Source organism: Eupeodes corollae, chromosome 1 (assembly GCF_945859685.1).
Source record: "Eupeodes corollae chromosome 1, idEupCoro1.1, whole genome shotgun sequence".
In the NCBI taxonomy this organism is placed as follows: domain Eukaryota; kingdom Metazoa; phylum Arthropoda; class Insecta; order Diptera; family Syrphidae; genus Eupeodes; species Eupeodes corollae.
In genome coordinates this window covers 105722843-105749491 of record NC_079147.1, presented here as the reverse complement: position 1 = coordinate 105749491, position 26649 = coordinate 105722843, and the positions used below count along the sequence as shown (strand labels likewise).

General features: G+C 30.4%; 1 protein-coding gene across 1 annotated transcript in view; it reads left to right on the top strand.

Moving 5' to 3' along the window:
• The window catches only part of LOC129941020 (alpha-2Db adrenergic receptor), a 325512-nt gene extending 299926 nt beyond the window's left edge, over nt 1-25586 (top strand). Inside the window, exon 4 of the mRNA XM_056049557.1 lies at nt 25038-25586. The gene's annotated coding sequence lies outside the window, so the exon portion shown is untranslated. The remainder of the gene's footprint in view (nt 1-25037) is intronic.
• The last annotated feature ends 1063 nt before the right edge of the window (nt 25587-26649 follow it).

Genomic DNA, 26649 nt, shown 5'->3' with positions numbered 1-26649 from the left:
GTATTTTTTTCAATAAAATCATAAAAATTTACATGACTGTTTTTTTTTTTTAAATATTTTTATCCAAAGATTTAGGTATGAGTAAAAAATAATTCGATAATAAAAACATGATTGACTTCATTTATGCACATTCACGAAATTTTTCACCAGGTCAATTTGCATTAATGAATGAGTTACATTGGCTTCCCTAAGGAAACCACTGGTCAATATTCATTTATGAAAAAGGCGTTCAATTTTGCAAAGTGAATTCCTTCGTGAACATTCATCACATTTTTCACCAATGTAAAGTACACAAGTATATCAGCAATTCCACTAACCCAGTGATTTCCCCGGTGTGAATTCGCGGTATTTTTCATCAACTACAATTCACTTTGGAATACACCAAATGTACTTGCTTGGTGATTTCCTCGCTGAACAGTCACCATGAAATTCACAACTTGGTGAACGCCAATCCAATCCCCATGTTAATTTCACTGATGTTTTCACCATGTTTTCATGGGGTGTAGCTTCCATTCACCAAGGAATAAGTTGGTGATTCACCGATGAATTTTTTGAAATTTCCTACTGGGATATTAAACGTCACTCAAATGATGCACCAGCCAAGGTTGAGAACATTGGTGAATTGAATAGCATTGCCAGCCTCCAAACATGATTGCAGCTTTAACAAACCAAACTATTTTCGAACATTGTTATTTCAATTTTTATATTATTTTCCTTTATTTTGAATTGTCTATGTTGAATTTCCTTATTATTAAAACGCTTTGCTTTTTAAATTTATAATAATATTTCTTATTTTAATTTAATTTCAAATTTTCTTCATAAACTTTTGTCGGTCTATTTATTTGAATTTTCTTTTTTTCAGTTTTGTTGTGTATAATGAATAACTCAAGTAATTTGCATTCTATGGTTAGGGTCCTGAGTAAGCAGAAATGTGGTCTTAGGGTTTGTCATATAAATGCTCAAAGTTTGTTACCGAAAATTGACGAGTTTCGTGACATTTTTATTAATTCAGATGTAGATGTTATTTGTGTTACTGAAACATGGTTAAGAGATGATATTGGTGACGAGTTGTGTTTTGTTGGGGGCTACCGTATTTTTAGGAACAATAGAGCAGATCGTGTTGGTGGTGGTGTGGCAATATATATAAAATCTTCTATAAAATCTAAACTAAAGTTTTCTTCTAAAAGAGGTAGTCCTATTGAATATTTATTCGTTGAGGTTTTTGGAAGCGAAAGCAGTCTACTTTTAGGAGCAATTTATAGGCCAAATAAGCATATAGAACTTTCACAATTTTCTGAACTTTTAGAAGAAATCTCTCTGGGCTTTCCAAATATAGTTTTATGTGGAGATTTTAATTGCAATCTACTAAGCCCAAACATTTTAATTCATAACATGCGTGCACTCAATCTTAGCCCAGTTAATACTGTGACTCCAACTCACTTCTTTGACGGGGGCGCGACACTGCTTGACTTATTTTTGGTTAGTGAGATTAGGGATGTGGTTTTGTATGATCAACTTTCCGCACCGGCTTTTTCAAGGCATGACTTAATATTTTTGACAATAAAGTTTAATCTTATATATGCCGTCAAACAGATTTCATATCGTGATTTTAAGAATATTAATGTTCTGCACTTGGAGGAAGATACAAGAGCCATCAATTGGGATAACATTTTTTACATGCCTTCTTCCAATGAACAAGTTCAATTCTTAACGAACAAGATAAATCTTCTCTACGACACTCATGTTCCCTTGAAAACAAAAATTTTGAAACAAAATGATAAGCCCTGGTTTACAAATAATATAAGATCGTTAATGCAAAAACGGGATCATGCATTTAATAATTGGAAGCGGTATCGATTGCCCGAGTTACGACTCGCATTTTGTTCTCTTCGGAACAGAGTTATTGCAGAAATTCGTACAGCTAAATCTCAAATTTTCTCTAAGCATTTAAATGTTTCACTGAATAGGCGACAACTATGGAGAAACTTGCGAAACGTTGGCATTGGAAAGTTGAGAAATGCGACTGCTGTAGGTCTTGATGTAAACACACTTAACGAAGCATTTGCCTCACGACCGTCACTTTCGCCTTTGCCAATCACTTCTGGGGGTGTCTCCTTTGCGGAAGACTCAGATCATCCTGGTTTCGGTTTTCGAGCAGTAGATTCTACTGATGTTGTAGAAAGCTTACTCTCAATCAAGTCTAATGCTATTGGTCTGGACGGAATTGATCCAAAATTTATAAAAATGATTCTGCCATTTTTGCTGCCCTACATCACGTTTACATTTAACTCCATTTTAATGTCTGGAGTTTATCCTGACATTTGGAAGTTGGCAAAAATCTTACCACTTCCTAAAAATGCTAAAGGAACCGAATTTAGACCTATTTCAATTCTTTCTTATTTATCTAAAGTTTTTGAGAAAATTTTGCAGAAACAAATCAACGCTTTTCTTACGACTAACTCCATGCTTACCTCGCAACAATCTGGTTTCCGCAAAAAGCACAGTTGTATAACTGCGCTTTTGAACGTAACTGAAGACATAAGGCAATCGTTGGATAAGGATGATGTAACTTTTTTGGTTTTACTTGATTTCTCCAAGGCATTTGACACAGTTAATCATGTCATACTTTGTAACAAGCTTATGCAGCAGTTTAATTTTTCAACAGGCGCCACAAAGCTCATATATTCATATTTAAACAATAGAAAGCAAGCAGTCCAAGCTGGTGACAGTTTGTCCAATTTTCTACCAACGTTATCTGGCGTTCCTCAAGGATCGATACTGGGTCCTTTACTATTCTCAATGTATGTAAATGAACTACCATCTTTGATCGATAATAGTTCCTGCCACTTGTATGCCGATGACGTCCAACTATATCTAAGCTGCCCTCTCGGACTTATTGACAATGGAGTCTCCAATGTCAATGAGGACCTTGAGAAAATTTTAAATTGGTCCCATTTAAATGGTCTTTTTTTGAATCCGAAGAAATCTAAATGCTTAGTTATCTCAAGAAAAAACTTAGATCTTGTTTACTTTCCTCAAATTATGTTAAGTAATGGTCCAATCGAATACGTACAGACTGCAAAGAACCTTGGCGTTACATTTAATCGATATTTGACTTGGGACGATCACATAAACGGACTTGTCGGCAAAATGTATGGTGCTCTACGTACACTTTGGGTAACCCAGTATTTTACGCCAGTAAAAACACGAATACTGCTAGCAAAGACCTTGCTTATACCTATTTTGATTTATGGATGTGAGTTATATTGCAACTGTAGATATGATAGTAAACGCAAACTTAATACTGCTTTTAATAATATCGTTCGCTATGCTTTTGGTTTACGTAGGTATGACAGAATATCTAATTATTCTTCCCTGTTATTAAATATGCCCTTGGAAAATTATGTAAAACTTCGTTGTTTAATCCTCCTCTCCGATATATTGCACACACAACAACCACAATATTGTTTTGACAGAATATGTTTCCCCACCTCTAACAGGACTCGTCAACTAGTTCACCCTCGCTATACATGCTTAACTTCTGAGCGTCAATTTTTTGTAAATTCAGTTCGCCTCTGGAATTCCCTTCCAAGCTTTATTAAAGAAAATCAAAACACAACAAGACTTAAAAAGGACTTAATAAATTACTTTTCAATTTAAAATTATATTACATACTTACATAGACCGTATAGAAAGTTATTAAACTTTTCATATTATAATAATAATCATAATATAAATAATTGAAATGTCATTTAATTATAATAATTACATTGTCATTCTCATTTATAAGCTTGTTACTACCTTATAAGATATTGTATCTTACAGTTACTAAGCGTTCAAAATAAAATAAATAAAATAAATAAATAAATTAAAAAAAAATAAATCGTCAAATTTTTAAGTGCAAGATTTTAGTTTTGTAAGGTTTTCTAAAAATATGGGACTGGCCTTTAATACTGAGTTTTATTTTGGGATCGGTTGCCTGGTTTTTCCCGTCCATAGTTTAATTTTAAATGAAGTCTAAAGCGGACCATAGACACCACACTTTTGTCGATGATCAGAAATGTTGGCTGGAGCAGACAGCGATTTTCGGTGTCATACACGGAGCCAGTAAAATCATAAGCTCGCACACATTTATCGTCGTTAAGTGCGGGGCGTCGCAAGTTTTCCCAATAAAAGCTTCAACGTTATTCATTCTGATCTTTCATAACTAATTTCTGAACGATTTCGTGAGTAGTTTTTAGGAGCCGTTAAATAATAATGTTTTGAAACCGTGAAAACATATGATATGATCGATTAAATGGGTTAATTTATCGTGCTGTTTTCGTGTATAGCTTTTTGAGTTGCCTTTGTAACCTTTTGTAACCTATTTTTAAACCTTATTTGGCAATTACATCGGCAATCAAAGCCAATTAACTCGTTTCCTCGGTCAAGTTTTCCTATTTTATGAGCTTAAATTTATAATGCCAGGTTTTCAAAAATGTAACAACTTAGTTACGTGGAGCTATACATTTATGAACATTAAAACTTCAAAATTTGCGATTATATCTAAGTAGCTGGACTATAAATGACATTAAAAAAGGTTATACTCATTGTGAACTTTATCTTAGGCATAAACAAATTCACTATTGCTTTTAGTATTTAATTTTACAAAAATTTAACCAACAACTGTCTCAGTTTATTTGAACCTTTAAATGTTCTATTTTATCAGAATGTAATGCGACTTTAAAATGAAATGAAGTTATAGAACTAAAATGTAAGTAGTCATCCTTGAAAATTTTATTTTATGTCCCCAAATTCCGTTGAATGTATAGTAAGTTTTATAGCAAATTCCTTCGTCCGAGAATTCCGTCGCAAATTAAGAATTTAATTTCTATAAATGTTCATCAAACTTATCCCTCCTCTTGGAACATTGTCGGCAAAAATTCTTCAATTATTTTTTCCTGGTTTTGTTTTATTAGTGAGTGTTAAACTAATTTTGCATATTTCTCTTTTTTACAACCTCTTTTAAAGTAATACTGTCCGACACTCGACACATCCCGAACCCACTTCCCAGAAAAACCACTTCATACCTTGATGAAAGGTGAGTTGTTTCATGGTTCTAGAGTTAACGTGAGAATGTAATGAAATTATTTCCATAAAAGAATTTATTGCCGCCATTCGAGAATTGCCTTATTTTTGGGTTTCTTTAACTTTTATTTGACATTAAATTCTGACTCAACATGACGAACTCCCTTAGAATGGTGCAGGACACCAGGCTGCGAAGAACACCAAACAACGAGTTGGGATCAGGGGGCTGTGAGCTCCAAATAGAGCTGAACTAATAAAGCTCTTTAATGGCACTCCTTCTGTTCCGTTAAATGAAATATTCATGCAATTTTTGGCACAAGTTTTAATTTTACTTACTTGTGCTTCTGCTTTTTCGGAATTACAAATTTTATATCCTCGTTCGTCCTCGCATCAGGGCCACACTGTGAAACTGCCAAAAGTCCATATTCAAGTTGTGTTCGAGCTCGAATGAGGCAGCAGTGTATAGGTGCATAATTTTGTTGGTACATAAATGTATTTAAAAAAGGAATCCTTTTAAAGGAAACCTCTCTTTCGGACGAAAGGATAAGAAAGGAGAATTTTTGTTTTAATCGCAACTAAGATGAGGATAAACTTTGTTCGTAGGAGAATTCTGATGCATTTTTGAAAAATTAATGACAAAACCAAGTTTAGAATTGTAAATTTGGCCACCCATGGAATATCTTTCTGATTCTAAAGTTAGCCAAAGGTAGACGACATGCATAAGTTACATAATTTCATATACAGATATGTATGCATGCAAGTTTCTAAAGGAACCTTACCTACCTAGGCTAACAAAGTTTTGTAAAGCAATAATTTCTTTGAGTATTTCTGTAATTGTTGCATCTTCTTTTTTGGAGCTATGAACTGGTATTTGGAAAATATGATAATGGGGTTAAGTTGAATTTGCATTCGTAATGAAAATGACCTCTCTTCGACCGTGAAGTGAAAATGGATACAAAACTATAAACATATTAAAAGAGCAGTTGATTTTTACTCAGTTAGTAAAATATTTTGTACTTAAAAAAAAAAGAATTTTTCAAATTAATTTCATGGACTTTTTGAGTTTTATTTTTGAATGTCATCATTATCATTATAAATCATAAACTTATTGGGAAATATTAAAATGACAAAGGATAAATGAAAGAGGGGATGTGTGAGTTAATAAAATACTTACATAATCCTGCCTTAGGTTCTGTCCCCAACCTATAAGACGCCAATAAAAAACTATATTGACCTGTTTTTGGTCTAAGTCTACCTTAAGTAACAATTATGACTCAGTTAAATTAAATTCGTGAAACGATACACTTGGATTGGGGTAACAAAGTGAACCGAGTCGCTATTATTAGACTGCACAAATGAAGTAAAACCCCCCCACTGAGATTTTCGAATTGCTGAAACCACTCAAAATATCGAAATAATTCATCTATCGTCCTATAAAATTCTACAATGATGTATCTTCTGTTGATAATAGACCAAGAAGTGGGTGACCTCTTCAAAGAAGGATGCCAGCAGTGAACAAATCAGTTGCGTAAAGAATCCTAAGAAATATCCTACGGAAACAGAAAATTATGTCTCGAGAAATGAAAATAGCCACAAGAACGATGTTAAGCCTCAAAAACAAGACCTGGAGCTTGGCGATTACTGTGAAAGTATTGGACAACACCTGACTGAGGCTCTGCGCAAAATAAGAGAGACAATATCAAAGGTGTTGGTTCAAAGAAACGCAAACGGAAAATTTCACAGCGAAACAGAAATTTCATCGCCAAAGTCACATGATTAACGACCATAGCTTCTAGAAAGCTGCTTAAAAGCAGCAGGAAAAGTCCAATAAGGCCATCATCAAGCTTCAGTGATAGTTTAGTGGGGAATATCGTATGAGGGCGGTACAATGCTCAGAAGGCAAAACCCCCAACTTTTACTTATTGACAATTTAACGGGGTTTATTCACGCTGAAAATTGGTCCTCAGGGAGTCCGAATATTAATCCACTAGTCTACCATGTATGTCTTAAAGGAGCAGGCTTGCTGCGAGGCTTTTAGTTTGCGTCCATCCCATCCAACTTCTGGGATGGCAGTAATATCTGCTTTGCAGCAGTTTGGAGCTTCCGCTAATTGTGCACCTGCACGTGGTCTGTTAAGGGACCTAACTTTCCACGTACAGATCCGAAGTTCGTTGTCCTTATTTCATTTGCGTGGGTTGTCGACAGCAGATCGGTAAGTATCCCAGTCTTAATGGTCTAAGTTATAAGAAAATTGCTCGAAAATGTTTTTGAAAACAGCTGATATAATTTTTTCCTTTGCCTATATTTTTTTAAAGTCTTTCGATGTCATGTCAAAAGTCCTCCCTCTAGGATGGTACACTCGCTACTTACTTAAGACTCTTGGTTAAAGTGTCTTTCAACCGAAATACTGGTGCTTCCAGGAATGTTCTTCTGTATACCATTGAGGCCAACTTTGTGAGTAGAGTCAAGTACAGAGAATCCTTTTTTTGAGCTACAACGAGAAAATGAAATTCTTTACCTTTCAATTCAATACTCAGGAATGCAAATTTTCAATATACGCAATTATCAGTTATTTTTTTACTATTTTAAGTAAATTAAATTTTATGTTTGAAAAAAAAATCAAGGTTTGTGATTAAAGAGTTTAAAACTACGGGAAATTTTAGAGAAATCAGTTTTCATTTGAAATTATTAACATGATAAGTTTTGAAATGCGATCAGAAGTTTAGGGTTATTTTAGCGCACGTTTTTTCGAACCCAAAAAATTTAATTTTTTTCCCGCATTAGTAAAAAAAATCAGGTCTTTGATGTTCATTTCGGAAAGTTCATCAAGATTCTAGAACTGGCCAAAACAGGCCATTTTCACAGAAAGTAAACCACAGTTTCGAGTATTGTGAGGTATACTCAGCTTTTACATGCTCTTCTATGGGCCAATGTACGATACATATGGCAGTGACCCCATAGATATATCATGCCTGAGTCTGCATAAAATTTCGATAAAACAATTTTTGTTATAGGTAGGCCATAGACTGTTATACCTGCGGTTGTATTCTGTCAGAAAGAATTGAAAAAAAATTGCCCGTCATAGCTCCAAGAGGAAATCGCGCCCTGCACTATACTACGGTATAGTGCGACTGCTTGGAGGTGCAGAATAACATTTGTTGTTAGGCAGGATCGAAGGGCGCCTGTAGTGGCGACACTATAGCTATTCTTTGAACCTTACTTAGTTTCTTGATATAATATTTCTTAGTGCTGGCCACTACACAATCGATCTATAAGACAAAATAGGACGTACAACTGCTGCGTACGTTCACAACATCATCTTTGATTGAAGTCACCAATTTTTACCAAAAGATTTTTTTTTCAGGAGTAAAAGTCAGTGCAAGCCAACTTTACCCATCACAGTATACTTCATTTGAAATATGGGTGCTGAGATTCTTCTAGCGGAATGTCCATAATATTGGTATCTAGGATGCGTTCTAGTGTTTTAAGCTCAAAATAGATCAAGGTAATTGGCCTAAAATCCTTTCCGTATTCATGCCTACCCACTTTCGGGATAAGAACTACTTTAACCTTTTCCATGTCTCCGCTACATGATTGAGATAGAGGCATCCTTTGAAGTTGGTCTCCAGCCAAGCTACTGCTATGCCTTGCTGTTAAGTTAGCATTACTGGTATAATGCCATCCAAACCTGGAGATTTAATGGGAGAGTACTAACAGCACATTAAATGCCTTCTCTTGTAACTTAACAGAATTAATTTTTTCCACATGAATAATGTGTAACCAACAGTACTTCCAAGGACTCAGCTGTAGAGGATGTAAGGTGGCACAGGCAGGGATTCAACCCAAGACCCCTTGCATGACAGTCCAACGCACTAACCATCATGCCACGGGTACAACGTTAGCAAACTCATTGTTATTTTCATCCCTTCCAAAGAAAACTCATCTAAACTCACCTATCTCATGTGGATTGAAAGTAATAGAAGGCCATCGAACTTTATTTTTATCTAAACTTGCCCCTTCAACAAACGCCCTCGATATTAAAAACTTTATTTCGAACAAGACTGATACGTCGCTATTAAAAGTTGAGAAAATGATTCATCGAAACCACTCGAAATATGCATCTTTTAAGATAAGAGTTCCAGACTCAATCTTCCACCTTCTAAACTCAACATCGCTTTGGCCGAAAGGGATCATAATAACGAATTCGCGAATAAACAAAATAATAATATAAAGTCGTTATCCTTTAACCCTTTTCAAGAGACCGGGACAATGCATTATTATCGAAGAGGCAGATTAAACAAGTTTTGATTTATTACCAAAACGTCAATGGCCTAAGGACAAAGATCAATACGATCTATAAAAATATTAACAATCTACAACATGACATAATTACTCTTACAGAAACATGGCTAAATAATTCCTTCATAGATACCGAACTCTTTGAATCAACTTACCAAGTTTTTAGACGAGATAGGCACCAATCGAGCGACTCGGAGACAGTCGGTGGTGGAATACTATTCGCGGTAAAAAACTACCTTATATGCACTTTGGTTGATACTTTTGATCTTTCTGACGTCGAGATGCTATGTATTAAAATCAAATTGGAAACAGGTTATCTCTTTATCATCTCAGTATACATACCTCCAAGATCTATCAGTTTTGTCTATGAAAATTGCATGCATTTAACCGAGAAGATCCACGACCAAAAGGAACCTAATGATGAACTGCTCATCGTTGGTGATTTCAATCTTCCGAACCTCAACTGGACAAAATCATCAGATTTCAACTATTTTACACCTATCAGTTCAACGAACACCAATGAATTCACAATTATTGATGGTTTAGCTTCTTGTGGACTTGTTCAATTTAATGGAGTTGCCAATCAATACAACAAATATTTGGACCTAATATTTTTCTCCGACACGATAAATACTGACGTAGCTGTATCTCCAGCCGATGTTAAACTATAGTAGAAGAAGACCGTCACCATCCAGCTTTAAATATATCACTGAATATAAATGTGTGCAATATCCCTAATACATCAAATGAAAAACTTGAATTCAATTTTAAAAAATGTAACTTTAATGAGCTAACTAAATCGTAATATTGATGACATGTGTCTACATTTTTATAGTATTATTTTTAACTATTTTTATGAAACTACGCCATTACGGAAGTCTCGCTATAAATCTAAAACTCCACCATGGTTTGACAATCAATTAAAAAACTTAAATAATAAAAGAAATAAGGCATGGCTTAAATTTAGTAAAACTAGAGCAGAAGAAGACTTCAGGATTTACTCCGAACTTAAAAATATTTTCATTGACTACTCCAATATTCTATACTCTGACTATATTATAAAAATTGAAAATGAATTGAAACAGACCCCAAAAAACTTCTGGGATTTCGTGAAAAGTAAAAGAAAAACTGACGGTTACCCAAACTCTACTCCCAAATAATTTCAAATATGTTTGCTAATTTCTTTAAAGATGTTTTCGACGTACCTCCTTCTTTTCAAATTCCCGATTCGTTCTTTCCAGTCCAAAATTATCCTCACCTTAACTCACTTGACTTGACAATATGTGAGGATTCAATTGTTTGTTGTGTCTCAGAACTTGATGACTGTTTTCACCCTGGCCCTGATGGAGTACCATCATGTGTTTTAAAAAAATGTGTGTCTCATTTATCGTACCCTCTGTTTGTTTTGTTCAATGAATCTCTTAGAAGCTCAGTTTTCCCATTATTATGGAAAAGTGCATTTATAACTCCGATTCATAAAAAAGGGTCTAAGAATGAAATAACGAATTACCGGCCGATTGCCAAACTTTCCGTTATTCCCAAACTATTTGAGTCCATTGTCTGTAAGATGTTATCCTTTAATTGTAATTCAATTGTATGTGAAAATCAACATGGTTTCGTCCAGAATAAATCAACAATTACAAACCTACTTCACTTCACTTCTTTCTGCCTTGACTCTTTCGAAGATCGTAAACAAGTAGATTGCGTATTCACAGATTTCAGCAAAGCCTTTGACAAATTGTGTCACAAGACTTTAGTCCATAAACTTAAAGCCTTAGGGTTTAACGACAAATTCTTGACGTGGATCGCGTCTTATCTCAAGAACAGAAGTTATAGCGTTATATTCAGAAATGAATTCTCCGACCAATTTTACGTCAACTCTGGTGTTCCACAGGGTAGCCATTTAGGTCCATTATTATTTATCCTATATATAAATGACATAACATCCGTTATAAAAAACTCCTCCGTTTTAATATACGCTGATGACATTAAAATTTTCAAATCTATTAGTTCAATTAATGACTGCTCACAGCTTCAAGAAGATCTTCATAGTTTTAGGGAATGGTGCAATACAAACCGACTTTTATTGAATATTGACAAATGTAAAACTATGTGTTTTACACGCAAAAAAACAATTATAGATTATAACTATTTATTAGATTCTTCCTCCCTTTGTAAGCGTTCCGCTTTATCTGATTTAGGTGTTATTCTTGACAGTAAATTAACGTTCTGTGACCATTATAACTTAATAGTTAAAAAAGCTAACAAAATTCTAGGTTTTATTAAACGTTTTTCTCGTGACTTTCGTGACCCATACGTCTTAAAACTTCTTTATGTACCATTTGTAAGGCCAATACTTGAATACGGATATATTATATGGGCACCATACTATTCAGTCCATATTGACAGACTTGAAAGTATCCAAAAAAGATTTATGCGTTTTTGTCTTCGTTTTCTTCCGTTTTCCCCAAATATTTACACCACCTCCTTATTCTCAGAGACTTTTGCTAATAAACCTCCCTACACTTTCACAACATAGACAATATCTCCAATTTTGTTTTATTTTAAAATTAATTAATGGTTCTATTATATCCGCAACAGCTCTGAATCGTCCAAATTTTAGCTATAGCCAAACTAGCATAAGAAGACAGATACCTTTATGTCCGATCTTTAGCAGAACTATGGTATGAATAGCCCTTTAAATCAATTGATTTCATTCTTCAATAAATTTTATAATTTAATTTCATCTGTTAATGACAATTTTAAAAGTAAACAATTTAAAGAAAGATTTTTTATTTTGCTATAGTATTTATTTGTTTCTATATTAATTAAAATTTTCAATTAAAAATTATGTAAATAGCTATAAGTTTATATTAACGTTAGATAATTAACGGATTAAATAAATAAGCCAATCTTTTATGTCTTCAATCGATCGACAATATTCCCTCCAACTCTGTTTTTTGCCAGTTTCTATAGCTCGCTCATAACATTTAAGGGAGTCTTTATATGATTGGTAAAAACCTTGCTTGCTTGATATTGATGATCGTTCTAATTATTTTCCTTAGGGCACCAAGGAGCGATTTTTGTACGGCTGTATTTTACTGGGCGTGAAATCTTAAAAACTGTTTTAACTAATAATTCCAAAAGTTTAACCTTAAGATAAGATCTGGAATTTCGTTTAGTTTGGACTTAACTTATCGACCGATTTTTTTAAAGTCAACACGTTTAGGATTTCTATAAGGGTGAAGAGTTTCTCACTCATAACTTATGCTGAAGAGAATACAATTGTAATCTGAAAAAGAATTCACAGAATATCCAATTTTCCATTAATAGATTAAGGTTGTAAGTAACGATAACCCAACCGTAGTAATTTTTCAGACTCGGAAATAAATATATTATGAACGTGTTTAGATGTTCTCGATTCAAACCACAAACTTTTAAGGATTGGCCTTATGATTTGTAGCAGTTTATGATCATGACAAATGCAAGACGAATAGGAATTTGAAGGCTTTTAAATTCAAACAGCATGCCGAATGGGATAACGGGATCCTCGGAATGAGAGCTTCCTCACTTTTGAATTTTCCTTTTAGTATCGTCGCGTAAAAATCAGTTTTCTAACCACCAAACGCGTACCGTTCCACAGTTTTGGTTGGTTTATGTTTCGAAGCATGATTACTACGGAGCCAACTTTTAGGCAACTTTTGTAGTTAGAATAATGTTAGTCTTTTATTTGGACAAAATTACAGAATTTATTAACTTCCCATAGGAAGTTATTGTAATGGGTCCGATTTGTCAAATTGAAAATTTTGACATTTCTCGACGTTTCAAGGTCCCTAGAGTCGAAATAAAATATTTTTAGAAAGATGTCTGTGCGTGCGTGTGTACGTACGTTCGTACGTCCGTACGTTCGCGACGTTTTTTTCGTCGTCCATAGCTCAAGAACCAGAAGAGATATTGACTTCAAATAAATTTTTTTATACAGATAAAAAGGCAGAAAGATGCAGAAAGGGCTCTCAAGAAAATTGCGTGGATGGTTTTTTTACCATAGCAGTTTAAAAAAAAGGTGAAAATTTTGGTTAACCCTAAATATCTTACGAACCAAAAACGCTAGAGACTTGAATTTAATTTTATATAATAAACTGTAACGTGATCTCAAAGAAATATATTTTTTGAAAAAAATCTATCTAACGGTTTTTTTTCTAAATCAAAAAAACTAAAAAAAAAAATTTGTCACCTCCTAAATTTAACGACTAACATATGATTTCATCTCCAAAACAATTTTGAGCAACGGAGAATAATGTTTTTAAAATCTGATAAAATTTTGAGAAAAATCGAATTGACAGTTTTTTTTATAAAAAATAAAAATCTAAAAAAAACATTACTCAAAGTTCGTAAAAATTAAATATCGATTCAAATATCTTTTCAAAAACTTAAAATTGCGGCTTCAAACTTATTTTATCTTATAAGAAATATTGTTTTCAACATTCAGTAAAATTTTGAAGAAAATCGAATTGACAGTTTTTTTTACAAAAAATAAAAACCTAAAGAAAAAATTAATAAAAGTTGGTAAAAATTGATTTTCGACTCAAATATCTTTTCAAAACTTTGAGATATTGGCTTTTAACTACTTTTATCTTTCAAAAAATATTGTTTTCAACATTCAGTAAAATTTTGAACAAAATCGATTCGACAGTTTTTTTATAAAAAATTAAAAACCGAACAAAAATTAACAAAAGTTGGTAAAAATAAATTGAATATGGATTCAAATATCTTTTCAAAAACTTGAAAGTTAGACTTCAAACTTATTTTATCTTATAAGAAATATTGTTTTAAGCATTCTGAAAGATGTTGAGAAAAATCGAATTGACAGTTTTTTTACAAAAAATAAAAACCTTAAAAAAAATTTATAAAAGTTCGTAAAAAATGATTTTCGACTCAAATATCTTTTCAAAAATTTGAGATAATACCTTCTAATTAATTTTTACTTATAAGAAATATTGTTTTCAACATTAGGACAATGTTTAAGAAAAATCGAATTGACAGTTTTCTTACAAAAAATAAAAACCTTAAAAAAATAATGTATAAAACTTGGTAAAATTGATATTCGACTCAAATATATTTTCAAAAATTGTAGATATTGGCTTTTAACTACTTTTATCTTTCAAAAAATATTGTTGTTAAAATTTAGTAAAATTTTGAAAAAAATCAAATTGATAGATTTTGTACAAAAAATTAAATACCTAAAAAAAATTTACCAAAAGTTGGTAAAAATTGATTTTCGACTCAAATATCTTTTCAAGATTATAAAATATTGGCTTCAAACTAATTTTATCTTATAGAAAATATTGTTTTCAACATTCGATAGAGTTTTGAATAAAATTGAATTGACGGTTTTTTTACAAAAAATAAAACTCTAAAAAAAACAATACTAAAACTTGGTAAAAATTTACTTTCGACTCAAATAGCTTTTCAAAAATTAAAAATATTGGCTTCAAACTTATTTTATTTTACAGAAAATATTGTTTTCGATATTCAGTGATTTTTATATAAAAATCCAACAGTCCGTTTTTTATAAAAAAATAAAATCTATAAAAAAGAGTGCAAATTTGGTAAAATTGATACTAGTACATATAGACAAACTTTTAAGCAAGACAAATCGACAGACGGGATGGGAAGTTATCAGTGTGGGTCGCATCCCAGCCTCTTTTTTGGTAATGATACTAGTCTGCTAGAGTCATCGACAGGTACTTGACCATAATCGATAGTCAGCAATTGCTCAGAGAAATCTTCAGCAGATGTCAGCTACAGTTTCTTCACATATCGCCATAGATTCGACAATTTGAGGCAAACGTTTATTACGTCGGGAGCCGTAAACCTTGGCATTACTGGATGTGTTTGGCGGAAAAAAATTTATTTCGCAACTCAAATTTTCAACCATTCATTCATAGACAAAATTACTAAGCTGTTCGAGATGCGCGTTTTTTTATTCCAAGTGTGATCCGTTTTTGGTTTACCACCTTTTATAGTTCACTTCACTTTACGTCCATTACATTGCTGTCATTTCCGTTTTGTTATTCTAAGTCTGATTCTATTTTGTTATACCACGTTTTATAGTGACTGACGTTTTATGTCAAGTAACACGTCTTCTGGCTCTAAGCTACCTACCCACCATTTTTCAGTCATATTGGATCAGCCGTTTTTGAGTTATAAATATTGTAAATAACACGACTTTCTTTTATGTGCTATATAGAAGATGTGTAAAAGAAAATTTTGTAAAAATCTGAAATTAGAATACGACTTTGTTTCCATCTTTATTTGGCCTACATAACTATTGAAAAACCCAACAAGGTTCCTTAAACTATAACTTTTGACAAAAGGTAGACTCATACCATTTAAAACAAAAAAGTTGAAGAAATTCAAAATCAATTGAAAATATAAAACAATTTTTGACTTCAATGTGTATGTAAGATATACCGAACATCATTTAAAGAACATTTGATACTTCGTATTTCGTAAATTGTAATTTTAAAAACAATATTCTTAAGCATATACATATGTATGCACGTACCTTATACCTACATACATGTATCCACAGACGAATTAATTAGAAATTTGAGAAAATCATCATTAATTTGTTATTGGCATGTTTGATTGAAATAATCGAACAAACAGATTGATTAATATTTCTTCTTCCTTAAAAATTATTTTTACGTACGTATACAGCAGGTGGCCCAAACCAAAATGAAAGGCCTCAGGTACCTAAATATAAAACGTTAAAATAAACATCTTGTATGAGATTTTGTTTCCCATCATCAACAATTCATTTATCATGTAAGAGAATGAAAAGTTGTGGTCATTTAATTAAGCCACTGATTTTTTTTTAGTTAAAAATTAAGTACCAAAAATATTTGAAGAACCAATACTCCTGCCAGCTTGAATTGAATTTTATAATTATTCTAAATAAATATATTTTTGGGGAAAAAAAAACCTTAGGCTTTACTAAAAGTTGGCAAAAATTGATTTTTGACTCAAATATCTTTTTAAAAATTTGAAATTATCAGTCCTATTCTGCTATTCATCGGGGGGAATTTTACTTGAATTTTCACTAATAATTATTCTGCTATTCATTTGAAGTGAATTTGTGTATGTCGTTAACGTCGGTCGATAATACTGCGCGGTATTCTTCTATTCACGTTAAAGCATTCATTCTATAAAATTCAGATCCACATATAAAATGCAGCGAATTTTTCATTTGATGTCTGGTTTCTTAATTTTTGTAAGTAAAATGTAAGTGGAAACTAATTTATTGCTAAATTTATAATATTTGTTTTACAAATAAAAGAATATTAACATTTTTAGGGGAACGAAGATACTTTTTAACATTTCTCCGAAGCTCTCTGTTTGAGGATTCTCTTATTCCTCTGCTTACAATTGGAATTTAAAATCCAATACTGCCCATTTCCAAAAGTTACACAAATTTGTCTGTTAAGGTGAATTGATTAAAGTTAATTTTTGTATGAATCAAAACAATTTATCCAACATTCCCAAGATTTTTACATGAACCGCTGTTTATTTGAATGTCAAATTGGTTTGGGATAATGTAGTTCACCCGATGGATAGCAGAATGCAAAGGCAGTGTAAAAAGGAATCGAATGGGATATATGGCTTTGAACTAATTTTATCTTCTAAGAAATGTTAGTGTCAATATTCGGTACAATTTTGAGACTTCGTAAAAATTTAGGTTCGACTCACATAACTTTTCAAAAATTAAAAATATTGGCTCAAACTAATTTAATTTCTTAGAGCATATACTGTTTTCAACATTCAGTTAATTTTTCGAATACAAATAAAACTAAAAAAAGAAATAAATAAAAAAAGATATTGACTTCAAATTAATTTCAATCATACAGTTTTATTTGCTAATATAAGAAATAAAAACTTTAAAGTGATTTTAAAATTGGTAAACATGGTTTTCGACTAAAAATCCCGTTAACAAAAACAGATTTTGAAATCAAACTATTTCATCAAATTCAAAATATTTTTGGTATTTAAACTAACAACTTTTTCCACAGAACACAAAAACCTACAAACCTTTTAACCAAGACAAATCGACAGACAATTCCCTTAGGAATTGATTAAATTGACATTTCTCGACATTTCAATAAAATATCCCACGAGCAAATAAAGCAAACAAATTAAATATTATATTTTATAATGTGGCGTGATACCAAACTAGTATAATTTTAAAAATAGAATCAAATAACGTTTTTTTTTGTATGATTACACAAAAAAAAACTGAAGAAACAACAATAGTTACCTCGAATATCTTACAAACAAAAAATAATTTATCTCCAATATAATTGAATGGAACAAAAAATAACGTTTTTGACATCCGGTAAAGTTTTTGAGAAAAATCGAGTAAACAGTTTTTTTTCCAAAAAATAAAAACCTAAATATAACATTATTAAAAGTTTGAAAAATTTTATTTTCAACTTAAAAATCTTTTTTAAAATTAAAGACACTGGCTTCCAACCAGTTTCGTCTTATAGGAAATATTTAGTAAGACTTTTAATAATCCCACAGTGAGTTTTTTCAATCAAATTAAAATCTACAAATCTGTTAGTTATTGACTTCAATGTGGTTTCATTCTTTGCTAAATTTTGTTAGAAAATTACAATCTGTATTTGTTTATATATTTTAAATTAGAACTTTTAAGAAATGCTACTAAGATTGATACAAAATGTCGGGAACAAACATAGATTTTGAAATCAAACTATTTTATAATACGCTAAATATTGTTGGTAATTCTTACTTAATTTTCTAACACAAGATTGTACATTAGGCCCTACTTTGTTTGCACTATTCATAGACGACCTTTAAGACTACCTGCCTGGTGAAGTGAATTTTGAAGGGATACGGATTAAGGTACTTCTGTTCGCAGACGATATAGTCACGTTTGTTCAATCTCAGGAAACTCTGCAGCTTATGATTAAAAGCGTCTACCAGTTTCGTCAGCTATGGAATTTAATAGTTACCATCGATAAATCGAAGGATAATAAAGGCGGTGGTGGCCATAATGCATCAAATAAAAAAAAATTAAAGCATTAAAGTTATAAGCGGACTTCTTGCTTAACGTTCTTAAAATGAATAATTTAAGGGTCATGTAAAAGCGAGCATAAAGCGATCCAAATTTAAAATAGTAAGTACCGAGAATGGCAAGATCCTGCTGGAGGATGTCAAATTAGTTTACCCAGTGACGTTTTATCAGCCGCTAAAAACATCTTGTATGAAGTAATTTTAAAGGTTGATGAGAAATGTAAAAATAAAGAGCTGAATATATTGCGTACCTTCATTGTAAAGAACAACTTTCAGCAGATTAAATCATAAACATCTTGTGATCTCTATGATGGTCAGACTACCAAGTGAACTAATAGATTTAAATTACATCCCACGCAGGCCTGATTTACCTAGAGTGTAATATGTGCAACCTATCAGAAAAAAAAGATAGTGTCCACTTCTTGGGAAATCTGTAATTGATATTTTGTTAAACTTTTAGAAATATCGACAGACGAGTATTTTTAAAACTTGAGTAAATGGTTAAAATTGAAGTTTGGATTCGTAATCCACGCTAAAAACTAATTCCAATAAGTGTTTTTTTAAACTGTGAAAGAATCAAATTCAGGGTTTGCTCATGAGGACTTATAAACACAAATAAATTGGCAGAAACTAAAAAAGGCACTTATGTAAATGATTTAATTTGTTTTTAGAAGGGAAAGTTGTACCTTGCAAAGGAAGTTATTGCAAAGGGTCCGATTTGTCAAATTGAAAATTTTGACATTTCTTGACGTTTCAAGGTCCCTAAAGTCGAAATACGAAAGATGTCTGTGCGTACGTTTGTACGTACGTTCGTACGTCCGTACGTTCACGAAGTTTTTTTCGTCGTCCATAGCTCAAGAAACAGTAGAGATATGGACTTCAAATAAACTTTGCTATATAGATACCAAAGCAGAAAGGGCTACCAACGCAGTTTAAAAAAAATAAACATTTTGGTTAACCCTAAATATCTCGCGAAGCAAAATCGCTAGAGACTTGAATTAATTTTGATAAACATAATATATTGTAATGTAACGTGATACCAAAACAGTATATTTAAAAAAAAATCCAATTTACGGTTTTTTTCATAAATAAAGAAAACTGAAAAAAATGTTCACCTTGAAAATCTTACGAATAAAAAATGATTTCATCGATAAAACAATTTTGCACAAGAAAAAATTACATTTTTAACATCTTGTAAAATTTTGAGAAAAATCGAATTCTCATTTTAAAAAAAAAAGTAAAAACCTAAAAAAACATTACTCATAGTTGGTAAAAATTGAATTTCGATTCAAATATCAAGATTATATCTTCCAAATTTTTTTAGCTTATAAAAAATATTGTTTCCAACATTCGGTACAAATTTGAGAAAAATTGAATTGACAATTATTTTACAACAAATAAAAAAATAAGAAAAAAATTAGTAAAAGTTTGTAAAAATTGATTTCAACTCAAATAACTTCTCATAAATTTGAGATTTTGGCTCGAATATAATTGTATCTTATGAAAAATAAATTTTGAACATTTGGTACAATTGTTTTACAAAAAAAATAAAAACCTAAAGGGCATTTTACAAAATTTGATAATAATTGATTTTCGTCTCAAATATCTTTATAAAAATTTGAGATTATATCTTCCAACTTATTTCAGCTTATAACAAATATTGTTTTCAACATTTGGAAAAATTTTGGGAAACATCGAATTGACAGTTTTTTTTTTACCAAAAATAAAAGCCTAACAAAAAAACAATACTAAAACTTGGTAAAAATTTACTTTCGACTCAAATAACTTTTAAAAAATTAAAAATATTGTTTTCAAATTTTTCGTTTCACAGAAAATATTGTTCTCGACATTCAGTAAATTTTTTATAAAAATCCAACAGTACAAAAAAAAGTACACATATTTGGTAAAAATTGATATTTGATTCTCAATATCTCGTGAATAATCAAAGATATTGACTTCATATTAATTTCATTCATCCAATTTGTATTTGTTTATATAAGAAATAAAAACTTTTAAGAAATGTTACTAAAATTGGTAAGAAATGGTTAACAAATAAGGAATCTCGTTTGCAAAAATAGATTTTGAAATCTAATTAATATTAATTAATTATTAATTTTTAAATGTTTTAGAATAATTCAATAGACAAGTTTTTTAATAAAACACGTAAACCTTCAAAAATTTTAAGCTTGACAAATCAACAGAAAGGATGGGAAGTTATTAGTGTCTGTCGCATTCCAGCCTCTTTTTAACTTCCCATAGGAAGTTATTGTAATGGGTCCGATTTGTCAAATTGAAAATTTTGACATTTCACGACGTTTCAAGGTCCCTAGAGTCGAAATAAAAGATTTTTAGAAAGATGTCTGTGCGTGCGTGTGTACGTACGTTTGTACGTCCGTACGTTCGCGACGTTTTTTTCGTCGTCCATAGCTCAAGAACCAGAAGAGATATCGACTTCAAATAAATTTTGTTATACAGATAATAAGGCAGAAAGATGCAGAAAGGGCTCTCAAGAAAATTGCGTGGGTGGTTTTTTTACCATAGCAGTTTGAAAAAAAGGTGAAAATTTTGGTTAACCTTAAATATCTTACGAACCAAAACCGCTAGAGACTTGAATTAAATTTTATATAATATATTGTAACGTGATACCAAACAGGTATATTTTTTGAAAAAAATCAATATAACGGTTTGTTTTATAAATCAATAAAACTGGAAAAAAAAATTTGTCACCTCCAAAATTTTACGACTGAAATATGATTTTATCTCCAAAACAATTTTGTGCAACGAAGAATAGTGTTTTTGACATCTGATAAAATTTTGAGCAAAATCGAATTGACAGTTTTTTTACAAAAAAATAAAAACCTAAAAAAAAAAATTATAAAAGTTGGTAAAAATTGAATTGACAGTTTTTTTTACAAAAAATAAAAACCTAAAAAAAAATTATAAAAGTTGGTAAAAATTGATTTTCGACTCAAATATATTTTCAAAACTTTGAGATAATAGGTTCTAACTAATTTTTTCTTATAAGAAATATTGTTTTCAACATTAGGACAAATTTTGAGAAAAATCGAATTGACAGTTTTTTTGCAGAAAATAAAAACCTGAAAAAAAATGTATAAAAGTTGGTAAAAATTGATTTTCGACTCAAATATCTCTTCAAAAATTTTAAATATTGGCTTCAAACTAATTTTATCTTATAAGAAATATGTTTATCAACATTTTTAAAAAATTCGAATTGACAGTTTTTTTTACAAAAAATAAGACTCTAAAAAAAAATAATACTAAAACTTGGTTAAAATTTACTTTCGGGTCGAATAGCTTTTCAAAAATTAAAAATATTGGCTTCAAACTTATTTTATTTCAGAGAAAACATTGTTTTCAATATTCAATAATTTTTATATAAAAATCCAAAAGTCCGTTTTTTCATAAAAAATAAAATCTCCAAAAAATATTGCCCAAATTTGGTAAAAATACATATAGACAAACTTTTAAGCAAGACAAATCGACAGACGGGATGGGAAGTTATCAGTGTGGGTCGCATCCGCATGGGATCGCATGGGATTTATGAAAACAAAGGACTTGGTCCAGATAGTATATCTCCTTAGATAATCAAAAAATGTGCAACGTCCCTCGCGTTAATTTTGTTGCTAATTTTGAATAAGTCTCTGAAGACTGGTGAATTTTTAAAAGAGTGGAAAACGTTGTACATATCTCCGATCCGAAGTCTGGAGCAAAACAAAAAATATGTAATTACCGACCAATACGTAAGTTCTCTATTATTCCTAAAGTTTTAAAAAAAAATTTATGTGATAAGCTCACTTTTCTTACTAAACAAATAGCATCCGATTCTCAGCATGGATTTGTTTCCGGCAGATCTACAGCTACAAATCTCACTATTTTGTGTGATTTAGTTGTTAGTGGATTTGAAAGTGGTCTCCAGACCGACATCATCTTTACTGACTTTGCCATGGCTATCGCTCTAACATAATCGCTATGAAGCTTCTCTATCAATCTATCCCTTTCAATCAAAGGTCAAACGAGTTTTTGGTATCAAAACGGCGCACTACAGCGCTAATTGGATCTCAGGCTGGGTTGCCTTGAGATCGCCATTTCGGCATTTGATAGAGTTAACCATGAAATATTGTTATATAAATTGTCCAAACTTGGTATCCACTCCATATTTTTAAAATGGATACTGATCTTACTGATCGAACCCAATTAGTTAAGACACACAGATATGTTTCTAAGTGCATAAAAGTAACCTCAAGGGTCCCTCAAGGAAGTCACATTGGTCCTTTGTTCTTTAATTTGTTTATCAATGATATTCCTGACATTTTCCAGTTTTCCAGGTATTTTTAACTTCCCATAGGAAGTTATTGTAATGGGTCCGATTTGTCAAGTTGAACATTTTGACATTTCTCAACTTTTCAACTTCCCTAGAGTCGTCCGTCCGTACGTTCGCGACGTTTTTTTCGTTTTCCATAGCTCAAGAACAGATAATAAGACAAAAAGATGCAGAAAGGGCTCTGAAGAAAATTGCGTGGGTTGTTTTTTTTTACCATAGCAGTTTGCAAAAAAGGTGAAAATTTTGGTTAACCCTAAATATCTTACGAACCAAAAATGCTAGAGACTTGAAATATATTTTATATAATATATTGTAATGTTGTATCAAAAAAGTATATTTTTTGAAAAAAAAATCCATTTAACGTTTTTTGACATCTGATAAAGTTTTGATAAAAATCGAATTGACAGTTTTTTTTACAAAAAATAAAAACCTCAAACAAAATTAATAAAAGTTAGTAAAAATTGATTTTCGACTCAAATATCTTTACAAAACTTTAAGATATTGGCTTTAATTTAATTGTATCTTTCAAAAAATACTGTTGTTAACATTCAGTTAAATTTTGGAAAAAAAATCGAATTGACAGTTTTTGTACAAAAAATTAATAACCTAAAAAAAATTTAACAAAAGTTGGTAAAAATTGATTTTCGACTCGAATATCTTTTCAAAAATTTGAAATATTGGCTTCAAACTAATTTTATTAATAAGAAATATTGTTTTCACTATTTGATAAATTTTTGAAAAAAATCGAATTTACAGTTTTTTTACAAAAAATAAAACTCTAAAAATAACAATACTATAACTTGGTTAAAATTTACTTTCGACTCAAATAGATTTTCAAAAATTAAAAATATTGGCTTCAAACTTATTTTATTTCACAAAAATATTGTTTTCGATATTCAGTAATTTGTAAAAATCCAACAGTCCGTGAGTACATATAGACAAACTTTTAAGCAAGACAAATCGGAAGAGGGGATGGGAAGTTATCAGTGTCGCATCCCAGCCTCTTTATTTATTATATGCTGACGACGTTAAAATATTCAGAACTATACATTCTCTAAATGATTGTTATTTATTGCAAGAAGATTTATGTGAACTTGTAAGTAGTCACATTATGTGTCCTTACTTGCTAGAGCAAGTACAATTTTAATTTCCCAGTAGAGGCCTTCGTATAGGCTTTCATTTACAGGAGACTTTTTCTGGAAGTAATTATTGTAGAAATGTACCGATTATGCGTTGCATCAGAGAAACCAATGCTTTAATTGAAAAGATAGATATTTGTATGCACAGTTCACGAGAAACTTTTAAAAAACATGTAATGTTAATTTTGTTATTTCATTAATTATTTTGATATATATGTTAAATTTATGTTTTCTGTACTTATTTTAAATATTTATTATACCTCTATGTTACTATTTTTTCGTAATCTAAAAGAGAAGGTTAATCTCAGATTGATTGATGAAATAATCTAAACTAATCTTAAAAACCCTGTTTTTGATTGTTTTTGACTATCTTAAAGGGGCGTATTTTGAAAACCTGATGTCATAGTAAAATTAAAAGTCAAATTTCTAATTTAAGACATATTAGTACCATAAATAGTACTGTTTTGTTTGTAATCCCGAAAAAACGTAATTTTTTCGACAAGTGTAATCAAGGAATAATTTTGAAAAAAAAATCAGTTAACTTTGTGCTCTCTAAACATCTGCAGATCACTTTAGTAAATCTTACAAGATCTTTTTAAAAGCCCCTTAAACGGAAAGGATAAAATTTAAAATTATGATTTTTCTCAAATTACCAACATGCCTTCCCTCTTCCTTTTTGACCCACCTTTTATGTACATTACAGTAGTAATCTGAGAAAATTCATCTAAGTTGACTTAATTATTATGACCAGAACTGTATATGATATGTGTTTACAAAACTGCACACGTATTGTAATAATCAATCATTTGCAAATGATGGGTCGGATTCTTCGATGATGAGTTTAAGGAAAACATAATTAATCTCAACTGAAGGATGATGCTGATGTTGATTATAATAATAATCAATGTGGGAGAAAATTCTTTTCCATTTTTGTTTGTTGTCTTATGGTTTATTAGAATGGAATGAATATATTTAAATATTTCCTGAAGGTATTTGCTAATAAAATAGAATTCAAATATACCTTCCACATTTAATCAATATACTCGTAATATAGTTAACATCTTAATATTTCTACAATTTTGCTTTATTTTCAGGCAAATATTGTGCACACTCAACAACAACACCATGAAAAAAGCTTCTATCTCAGAACATGTTTCTTCCAACTATAGCGCCAACAATTTTTATGTTTTCTTAATTTATTTTTTAAATAAGCAGCACCGAATCCCATCGATACAAACAGAAAATATTCACTATAATATTAAAATACTAATAAATCTAACTGACTGTTAAAAAATCATCCAAAGAAGCATCGTTTCCGACAAAAACAAAATAAAGAAAAAATGAAAACAACTTCCGTAGATAGAAAACACAATTTTGAAAAAAAAAAATAAAATTGAACTCTTGTCTGACTGAACATGATTTGAATTGAATAATTTTAATAAAAACGACAAATTTTCTATTTCTATAAAAAAAACAATTTAAAAAACAAAGAAAAATATATTAAATATGTAATTGTATATGAAGAACTCGCGCTATGTGTAAAAATTAACTTATAGTTCATAATTTTAAATGTAAAAATATTATTTTTAATTGTTTTTTATTTAATTTTCCAATTATTTTTTAAAAACACAAGAAAAACCATACGAACAAATATTTAACATAAAATGTGTATAAATATGTTTATAAATAGTTTGTGTTTTTTATGTTTTATTATTAATTATAAGCGGAAGTCTTCCACTATTGTTATACTATATTATAATTGTTAGAAAAAATCTACTATAAGAAAATTTAATCTAAATTAAATTTAACTTTCGAATTAAAAAACAAAAAAAAAAAGATTAAGGTTTAAAATATAATTTGTTTCAAAATTTAATTGAATCGTTATTTATTATAAAAGAATTTAATAATGAGCAAAATTATACATATGTGTATATATTTAATATAACTTTGTATAAGAAAAAGGTTTCGCTCGCTTATAATCAGGCATAAGAACTTTAATATAAAATATATAGAAGAAGGTACCTTCAAACACTATAATATTGATATCAAAGCATACAATTAATTTAATTTATTAAAATTCCATAAGAATTTGTAAATAACTATGCATCTTTTTAAAGAAAATTTAAATGATATAAGAGGTTTGTTTTTCAAAATTTTGTTATTTGCTTTTATTTTTAAGCTAAAAAAATAAGTAATATTTTAAAAATATAAATAACAGTGTTGAAACAAGGAACAACCTTAAGTAAACTTTATTTTATTTAAAAAAAGAGAACACATTTTTATAGAAAATCGTTGTTTGTTATTTTCTTTTTTAATTTTTATTATGGATTTTATATTTTGTTTTTATTTTGAAGAGCTCTTAAATTGAAGGTATTTTATTTATTTTTATTAAATTGTTACTTGCAACAATGAAATGAGGAAGAAAAATTTATCATTTCACTTTGAAATTCTACTTTCCTCTACTAATGCACAGACTTTAAGCAAACAAAATAAGAGATAAAGAAGAATTATAGAAAGGTGGTAACAACTTAATTATGAAATATTAAGGGTCTGCAATGGTTACTATCTACTTTAAAGAAGCCATAAAGATGTTAAGACCAAACTACTACTTACCATCAAAAATCCAAAACACGGTTTTAAAAGGATTTATCAAAAAGTTTGAAATTTTTCGAGAGAAGTTTTGATACATTCTGAAATTGCGGCATA